General features: G+C 39.3%; 1 protein-coding gene and 1 long non-coding RNA gene across 2 annotated transcripts in view; both read left to right on the forward strand.

The window, feature by feature from the left end:
- gng7 (guanine nucleotide binding protein (G protein), gamma 7) overlaps nucleotides 1-9,900 on the forward strand; it is a 212,596-nt gene extending 202,696 nt beyond the window's left edge. The window contains exon 6 of the transcript XR_013578528.1: nucleotides 9,565-9,900. The gene's annotated coding sequence lies outside the window, so the exon portion shown is untranslated. The remainder of the gene's footprint in view (nucleotides 1-9,564) is intronic.
- Nucleotides 1-9,900, forward strand: part of LOC144688987 (uncharacterized) — a 138,722-nt gene extending 128,822 nt beyond the window's left edge. Inside the window, exon 2 of the long non-coding RNA XR_013578529.1 lies at nucleotides 8,622-9,900. This is a non-coding gene — a long non-coding RNA (uncharacterized LOC144688987). The remainder of the gene's footprint in view (nucleotides 1-8,621) is intronic.
- Nucleotides 9,901-10,211: the final 311 nt, after the last annotated feature.

A 10,211-nucleotide genomic window follows, 5' to 3' on the forward strand; every position in this document is an offset into this window, starting at 1 on the left:
AATGCAACACCTCTGTTAATACTCTCCAGAGATTTCCAGACAAACTAAACAGTATTTTGTACATATTTAAACAAAGGATTGAATATCTTGAAACATTTGAAAATTTGCACAACTCCATTGAATATATAAATCTTCACAATGGAATAGACCAGATAGAATCAAAGGAATAATGCTGTTTACTAATGCAAGAAAACAGATCAATTTAGTGACTTGATCAAAGATACAATTAGATTTTATGTAAACGTTCCAAACAATCCTAATTTAACTACAGTAGCAAAGATTGAAACTTCAGCCTGTGGCATATTGAAAGTGTGAACTTGTATATTGGAGCTGTGATGCGATTCATATTTTGCATCCTTGTATTTAATGTTTACAACTTGAAGGACAGATACTTGTGGATGTTTATGTATCACAATGGAATAGACCAGATAAAATCAAAGGAATGCAGATGTGCTATACTACAATTTATTTCTAAACAGCAAAGAAATGCATTTTATTTCAAGTTGCTGTTAAAAGAGTTTGTTAATTTGAAGTGTTAGCTATAGCTCAGTTGGTAGCACACTTGCCTCTAAGACAGAAGATTGCAGGATCAAGTCCTACTCAAGGACTTAGGTACAAAAATCAAGGCTGATATTCCCAATGCAGCACTGGGGAAGTGCTGCACTATTGGAGGTGCCTTTTTTTGGATGAGATGTTAATCTAAGGCTCCGTCTGCCCCTCAGATGTATGTAAGAATTTAAAATGCGGTACTATTTCAAGAAGAGTAGGAGAATTATCCCTGGTGTCCTGCTCAATGTTTATCTCAGAGTCCGCATCACAAAAATAGATTATCTAGTCTTTATCACATTTTTGTCTGTGGGAGCTTGCTGTGCACAAATTAGTGACCGAGTCTCCTATATTACAACCGGGACGAGACTTATAAAGTACTTCATTGGCTGTAAAGTGGCTGTCATCATCAATCGCATCTATCAATGCGAGTCTGTCTTTTCCTTTTAAAACCCTGAATATTCATTTGCCAAAACAGAATTCTTACAAAATGTTACTTGAGTATGAATTTTTAAAAACTGAGTTGAGGTAAAATTGTTCTCTTAATAAAATTATTTTTAATATATATAGTAAAAATCATATTTAAAATCTCATCTTTTATGTTACTAATTAGAAACAGTAGAGGTAACAGAATTGTGCTCCCAAAACACACATACATGTTTAGATGCTGCAAAGAAAAACAAGCTGTGCAGCAGTTCTTTCAGTCAACTAGCAACCATTGTTTCCGGGTCTGGAGCTTTCCTAATCAGTAAGCATTATTTTACCTTTCAGAACTTTAAGGATTTTATTCTGTGTGTTTTGAAACCACTAAGTACAAATGATGAATTGGAAATATTTCCTCATTAACTTTATAAAATGAGGTGTTAAATTTCTTTCCCTTGATCCCCCAGTTGATTGTGAGTTTATCCAGTCAGTAGCTAGACCAGGAAGCTCTTGGGTTCCATCCAAATTCTGTGCTGAATTAACTGTCATCATCCAGGATGTTGGGAGCGGCAACATGATTGCCCTCATTGTGTACCGTGTTTGAAAGGGGAAAATCATCCAAGATTTCTACTTTACATTGAAATCCAAGAGTCACTGCTAGAAGTTCACTTTGTGACCCATAGCTGAGGACATGATTTGACTTGACTGTAATGTCCATTGCTTAAATCACCTGTGCTGACATTGTGAGACACAATGCTATTAGATGAGCACCTAAGGGCAGCTGGTGCTTATGAAACCTTATCCTAGACATTTACTGTGGATGGACATAAAAAGGTGTTAAGAAAAGTCAGAAAAATTGAAAGACAGATTCTTTTTTGATATTCATATAGACATTAACATTTTCTGTACTAATCCAGGCATGTCCAAAATTTGTCTTCACAAGCCTCTGGGGCCACATATCAAGTTTAAATCCGTGTTCCCATTAAATTGTATACATCTCAAGATTCGTGTAGATCTTGGTTTTCTGATTTGGGAGCTATGAGATAATAGTATTTAGAAAAGCACTTTCAGAACCTACAATCCCACAAAATGGAAACAGGACAAGTGTTACAACTTTAAAAGAAATCTAATTATGAATAGATTTTGTTGGACTTGTGGGCCACTTTGATAGGGCTTGGAGACCACATGTGGTTCACAGCCCAATTTTGAATCCTTGTTCTGAAAGGGCAAATATTGGAGCAACCTGATGTGTTCCCATGAGAATTAGATAGCATCAATCTGAGTCTTAGTGACCCAAATGTGTTTATTTAAATTTCTAATTTGAGAAGGACAAGTTTTCATTCTTCCCATCAGATTTGGCAGCTCAAACTTGTTTGTCTAGTTCATTTTACAACTATAGACAGTTTGGCATATTATTTTAACGCAATTATAACTTTAACTGGATAAGGTGCAAGTTTAAAAATGTTACTGGTTTATGTGTGAATGTGAAAATACAATAGTAGATAGAATGTGCAGTTTACAAAGAAAGCATTCACTTACCCAGAGATTACCACTTATGTATTCAGACCAGGAAACCTTTATATTAAAATGTATTCTGCATTGTAAATATTGGATTTTTTTTTGCTCAGAATTATTTGCTCAGAGAAAGTTTCATACATTTAAGAAAAGGTTAATTTATTGTTAAGACTTTGACTTAAAGTATGGATTTGACAAATTCTCAAAAGATCCAGATTGAAATTTCTGACAATGTTTATGGTAATTTCATCAAGTGAAAGGTTCAGTTTTATTTTCAAAAAAAAATTCTGCAATTCAAACAATGCCAAAAAATGTGTGTCTTTTGAGGCAATATTTTCCAATTCCTACCATAACGTGTCGAATAATGCCATGGTGACTTCAATGACGGTCATTTATGGGGTGAAAAATCAAGTTCAAAAACTCAGGCAGTTGTACCATAGGCAAAACAGAACCAACCTAGGAGTTAACTTTTTCAAAGTGATGAGTTTATGAATGTTACAGAGTTGCGACATTACACTTTTGGTTTCAGATTTTTCCCGAATTTGGAGCTTTTCTAATACAAAGCGAGTAATATGAGAAGGATAAAAAGTTGCTTCTGTGCCCCTGTGTGCACCATTCTTAAATGAAAGGTAGCCTTCTCCCAAACCTCTGAAAATGCCACTTTTCAACCAGAATGTGCAGGAGTAAACCAACTAGAATCATTCCCAGACTCTTTCCATCTGAGCAGATGGCCATTTGCAGACTTTGTGTCCATCTTCATCCTCTAGTGCCATTGCCAAAAAACAATAAATTGTAGGATAGGGAATTACAGTGAAAGTTTTATTGTAATTTGTTTCCTCCTGGTCTTCCAATTTTTCTTTTATCTCATTGAACACTACTGGCATTGATAAAAGGGGCTTTTTCATTTATTCAGTTCCCCATTCTAAACCAAGGTCTGATGTATGAATAATTCCTATCAGTTATTCCCAGCATTCTGATCCAGGAAAAGAATTCTGATGTACTGACAGTGAACTGCAGGAAAAATACTAGCTTTCTTGACCAACCAGTATCGATAAATCTTTAATCTTGTATTTTCATAAAGGTTTAGAAGTTGTTTTACGATTCACAAATTTACAATTAATAGAAATCAATTCTTGGTACCTAACAGTAATGTTTATAATACAGTTTAGTGGGTTGCCAAAAGCACACCACCCTAATTAACTGTTTAAGCACTCATTAAATGTGGCTTCTCTCCATAGTAAGATGTATCTCCTATTATCAAACCATCGAAACTGAGCAAGGTTTTGTGGGTGCAGACTTGATCAGCTGTTAAAAGCATAAGCTGTAGCCAAACTGGCTAAGGATTTAAGAATTGTTTTAGGCTCCCTTATATTGTTGCTATTCAAAAACACTTCATTTGTTCTGTTTGCTACAATATATACTGCTAAATTAGTTGAGGGAAATAAAGTATAGGCAAGCAAGTAATTTTTCAGAAATCACCATGTTGCTCATGAGATACAGATAATGGGAAAAGTTTGCTCTAAATTACTTTTTTATAACAAACTATTGACTGGCTTTTGTAGGGAAAAAATGTTCATGCTTCCATCCCATCAAGTACAATTTGAAATAAGTACAACTATATGGTCTGCAGCAATGCCTATCCTGTTTAAAATTTGTATTTCTTTTTCAGAGTAAATGAGAAATTGTTCCATTATTTTTAGTGAGAAACAGGTCATAGGGCAGGTCATCCCAAGACTGAAAAGTTTAGGAAATAAATACTGTAAGGTAAGCTTGGCTGTTAGCCTTTGGATTATAGGAGAGAGTAGCTTTTAGGAGTCCATACGGCATTCAGATCCTGGCAAAAAGGCATTTAAAAGCATATGGGTTTAGATAAACTGCTTCCAATGCCTGAAGGATTGATGACCTGAAGACACAGATTTAGCGTGATTGGCAAAAGAACCAGAGCTGACATGAGGAAAAATGTTTTAGTACAATGAGTGGTTAGGATTTGGAATGCATTGCCTGATAGAGTGGTCGAAACAGATTCCATGGTATCCTTTAAAGGGGTGCAAAAATTCACGAAGGCTCCTTCGACAGCACCTTCCAAACCCACGACCACTACCACCTAGAAGGATAAGGACAGCAGATAGGTGGGAACACCACCACCTGGAAGTTCCCCTCCAAGTCACTCACCATCCTGACTTGGAAATATATCGCCATTCCTTCACTGTCACTGGGTCAAAATCCTGGAACTCCCTTCCTAACAGCACTGTGGGTGTACCTACACCACATGGACTGCAGTGGTTCAAGAAGGCAGCTCACCACCAACTTTTCAAGGGCAACTAGGGATGAGCAATAAATGCTGGCCCAGCCAGCGAAGCCCACATCCCATGAATGAATAAAAAATAAATAAACAAATATAGACAAATACTGACCTCCATCACCTAGAAGAACAAGGGCAGAATACCACCACCTTCCAGTTCCCCTCCAACTTGGAAATATATCACCATTCCTTTGTAATTGCTGGGTCAAAATCCTAGAACTCCCTGTCTACCTGTGGGTGTATATACAACACATGAACTGCAATGATTCAAGAAGGCAGTTCATCACTACCTTCGCAAGGACAATTAGAGAAGGGCAATAAATGCTAGCCTTGTCAGAGATGCCCACACTCCATAAATGAATTTTAAAAAACCCTTGGCAACAAAACAATCTCTCAAAAAAAACATAATTTTTACATCTACCACATGCTGCACCAGACTCTGCTACCTGCCTTAAAATTTAATGGAAAATATCCTGAATATATGCATGTGTGTGTGTTCCTGCCCACTTGTGTCGACATCTTGGGGTGCTATTCTAGTTTTGTCCACATAAGTAGTTTGCCAAAATAAGAAAACATAACACAAACACATAAATATAAAAGTAAAATCACTGCCGAATTTTTTAATTTAAAATTTCTGTACATTTATTGACATGAATTTTCCTGAAATTATTTTTTTTCTAAAGATGAGTACACTAACTCAAACATGATGCTTGTTCTTTTCAGATTAGCATTTGTAGTTTATCCAAATAATCAACTACTGTGAACCCCTCATTTGTAAGCCAAGAACTTCATACAAAACCAAATCAACATATTTTTTCAGCACTATTTACTTTATACCCACAGAGTCACATTGGCACAAAAGACTGAATGGCATCTTCCTGTGTTGTAGCCATTCTATTATTTTATAATAAATCACCTGGATTGTAGAAAAGCACATGCATGAAACAATTTTGCATCGTTTCTTGTTTTACTAATTCCCAGTCTTTTTTTTATAAATTATTGCGTATCTCCCAAGTAGGTTTTTTGTAAATGCTTCCTTAGTGTCAATGGCTGCCAACTTTTAATGAGCTAAAAGGTAGGGATCCATTAGGTTAAGGACATGGTGGTTGGAGGAAGAAAAAGTAACTTAATGGCTTTAACGTCATTGGCATGAGGATGGACAGAGCATTTGCGATTGTTAAAATTATTTTCTGACCAAGCATAATTTTTTCAGTAGAATTGTTGGACCCACCTTATGATATCACGTCGTCCAGGCTTAGTTGGGTTCATAATCAACTGGTAGATGCTTCACCTTTTTAAAGTATTGTGCTGTTATTTGACTTTCTATTCTGAGAAGCTGTTGCTTATCTGTTCCAGTAACATTTATGATGAAAAAAATTGAAACACAGACTTTATGTTGTTTGCATTCTTGATGTAGTGCACTTTGACCAGGGTGCACATAAAGAACAAAGCTGTCTCATCCACCTAAAAATATGGTCTGAATTGTAGACCTGCAGAATTTTGTGGAGAAGTCTATCACTCGTTAAGGTGAGACAAGTTAACACATTTGCCCTCAACACAAGTTTTATTGAATACAGTGCCATGTTAAGCCTTGAAGTCATTAAATCACCCATTACAGCCTTGGCCCAAACATGGTCCAAACTAACAGCTGAACTCCAGAGGTGAGAGTGACTGCCCTTTACATCAAGGCAGCATTTGTCCGGGTGTGGCATCAAGGAACTGTAGCAAAACTGAAGTCAATGGGGAGAATTTTCTCCCCGTCGGGCGGGCCAGTCGGGCGCGGGCTAATTGAGGCCCGCCCAGCGTGACACGCACCCGAAAGTGCTTGGAACTATCTGTGCGGGCGGGGGGAGGAGGGAGAGCCAAGGCCTGCATTCTTTCGCGCACAGAAATCTTCCTGAGGCACAGAGCTGCCTCAGGGAGATCAATTTCATTATGAAACCGTGAAAAACACCAAAAAAATCAGACATGTCCCCTCATGTGGCACGAGCTGGGACATGTTTATGTATTTTAATAAACATTTTTAATTTATAAACCCTTCATGAAACCTCATCCCGCCCATGGACGAGGCTTCATGAGAAATGCGAAGGCCACCTGGGCTCTTCGCCTGCCCGCCAACAAACCTTAAGGTTGGACGGGCAGCCCTTACAATCACTTCAATGAGGTAATTCATGGCCTTAACAGGCCTTTGATAGATCGGCAGGCGTGTAGCCAACTCCGGTGCACGCCCACCGGACTGAAGATCAGAATGACGCGCGGTGACGTCGGGACGCAGGCCAGATGTCACCGCATATCATTTTATGCATCGGCATGTGGTGTCCACCCCCTGCGTGCCAAACAGAAGATTCTGGCCAATGCTAATCAGAGAAAACGCTCTACTGGTTGTAGTCTTACCTAGCACAGATGATGTTTGTGGTTGTTGGAGGTCAATCATTTCAATCCCAGGACATTGCTACAGGAGTTGCTCAGGATAGTGTCCTAGGCCCACCCATCTTCAGCCGCTTCATCAATTACCTTCTCTCCAACATATAAGGCAGAATCTTCTGTGCAGGGGGTGGGGCCCGCTCGCCGACATGTAAAATTAAACGGGGTGACGTCGGGCGTGCGTCCTGACGTCACCCCGCATCATTTAGATTTTCAGTTCAGCAGGCATGCAGCCGAATCGGCTGCGCGCTTGCCAAACTATCAAAGGCCTATTAAGGCCATTAATAAAGTATTTAACATGATTAATGGACCTGCCCGTCGAACCTTAAGGTTGGCACACTCCCGGCTCAGTGAATCCCCCCCGCCCGCACAGGGAGCGAATAGCACTTCAAGGTGGACGTCACACTAGGCGGGCTTTAATTGGCCTGCCCACGTAAAATGGCGGCGCACCCCCAATCGGGGGCGCTGACCGGGCACCCACGCACTCCCGCACAGCCCCTCCCAACGGGGGGGAAAATGTTGCCCATAGTCAGAAGTGGGGATGTTTGCTGATGGTTGCTCAATGTTCGCACCATTCGCAACGCCTCAGATATTGAAGCAGTCTGTGTACGTATGCAGCAAAACTTTGACAACATTTAGGCTTGGGCTGATATGTGGTGCGAGTGTTAACTACCATTTAAGTGCCCGGCAATGACCATCTCCAACAAGAGAGAATCTAACCATCTCCCCTCGACATTCATTGGCATTACCATCGTTGAATACCCCACTATCAACATTGTGGGAGTTACCATTGACCAGAAACTGAACTGGACCAGTCATATAGATTCTGTGGCTACAAGAGCAGGTCAGAGGCTGCAAATTCTGTGGCAAGTAACTCATCTCCTGACTCCCCAAAGCCCGTCCACAAGGCACAAGTCAGGAGTGTGATGGAATACTCTCCACTTGCCTGGTTAAGTGCAACTGCATCAACACTCAAGAAGCTCAGTACAGGGCAAAGCTGCATGCTTGATTGCCCTGCGCCCCATCCACCACCTTAAACATTCACTCCCTCCACCACCATAGTGTAGTGGCAGCAGTGTGTAAACATCTACAAGATGCACTGCAGCAACTTCCCAAGGCTCCTTCAACACCTTCCAAACCCACGACCTCTATCACCTAGAACAGCAAGGGCAGCAGATGCATGGGAACACCACCACCTGCAAGTTCCCCTCCAAGCCACACATCGTCCTGACTTGGATATATATTGCCGTTCCTTCATTGTCACTGGGTCAAAATCTTGGAGCTCCCTCCCTAACATCAATTTATATGTTGAGAATGTCATGTGCCCTGACAGATATACTAAACTGGTTATTTCTTTCAGGAGAGGTTTTGACAAGAGTCCAGTAATAACCCCAATTAATGTATGATAAAGAAATGTTCCTAAATTGTTCAGGCAGAGGTGTGAGTTAACCTGATAGTATAGTCATTAGCTGTATGCAGTTTTCTTATCCCAATACTCGGCAAACTCTGCGTCCTTCTTTGGGACTATCTTCCTCAAGCAAATTATTCAGACCTTCCTGAAAATTCAGATAAATCTGTCATCATGTCCCTATTTGACACAAACTTGATGTCATATTACCTATGGCTGCTCTGTATCGATTTATTTTGTGAATGTTAGTGTCTTTGGGGAACAGGAAGAAATCAAGTCTTCAGTAACTCCTGAAATTAGATATGTTTACTTGTCAGCATTTTTAGAAACGTACAAATCGTGCATCATTTCCCTGATCACCCCATGCTTTGTTCACATCTAGTTAATCCTATTTCAGTCGGTTTTAATTATCAAAACCTTGTTCCATTCTCTTCAGTAATGCATGTGTTTTCAAATCTGATTCTTGGGGTAGGTTCTACCTATTCATAATCAATGGCAGTAAATCTACCCCTTGCTACACGTGACAGGCTAGTTTTTGAAAAACTATTTGCGTTAGCCTATTTTTCCCCCTCCTGTTCAGACGGTAGAAACTCCTCATACACAGTTCTACTGGTTCATTATCATAAAGGTCATTCTTCAAGAACTGAGATAAAGATTTAAGCAAGCAATTCAAACTCTCACTCACTTAGGCCACTTACTATCTGGAGTTGAGGAGGACAGAAGCCTAGCTGTTTCCTCCCACTTCCCCTTTGCTGGGGATCACATGGGTCTATTGTAGCACTGCAACTTTTCTTTTTTTGTCCAATCAAAATTAAAAGTTAATGTTTAAATGTTGATATCAAAATTTGTTTGCTACTAAGATCATATGTTGTGTGAATGAATGATAGTTGCCAGACTGTGGGGTTATATTAATGGAGGAAACTACAAATCATTTTATTTTATACAGGAATGTACATGTCTCATCTCGGTGACCCTTTTGCAGATAATCTAAAGCTTCAGCAATTAACATGTTAACCAGATTCGCAAAGTGCATTTAAATAAAATACTTCAACACATTTAAGAATGTTTTTGTAGCAAAATTGTTTGCCAAATTCTGACTTTGTTGCCAAATCTGTCTGAATTTCTTACTGCTGTTAAAAGTGTATGTAGCATTCCTTCTTTCTCTAATTTAGCTTTAATCTTTTTTTTCGAATGTGCCATAGCCTACTTTGTTACAGTGTTTAATTTTTTTGTGAAAGTGTTACAAAATGGATTGATAACAATAAAATATTCACATTTTCAATCTTCTGTTCAAGTTTGGTATTCTTTACAAGACAATGAAGTTGTTTTAAATATTGACTAGTGGAGAAGGAGGGACCAGCTGTGAACTGACTGCAGCTTCACAGGGAAAAGAGATGAAATTGACTCTCCGCACCCACTGCTTGTGATGAGCTTTCGGTAAAAGTTTAAAGAATGGCACAGTGCTACAGTATGGTGGGATTCCAGTTTCAGATCTGACAGAAGTGCAAACTGTAGATCAGGAGGTGAATTTGATCTTCAACCAAAGTACAAAACAGGCAATAGCGAATTGCCAGCCTGCTATATACACTGCAA

Source organism: Cetorhinus maximus, chromosome 13 (genome assembly GCF_964194155.1).
Source record: "Cetorhinus maximus chromosome 13, sCetMax3.hap1.1, whole genome shotgun sequence".
Classification (NCBI taxonomy): Eukaryota; Metazoa; Chordata; class Chondrichthyes; order Lamniformes; family Cetorhinidae; genus Cetorhinus; species Cetorhinus maximus.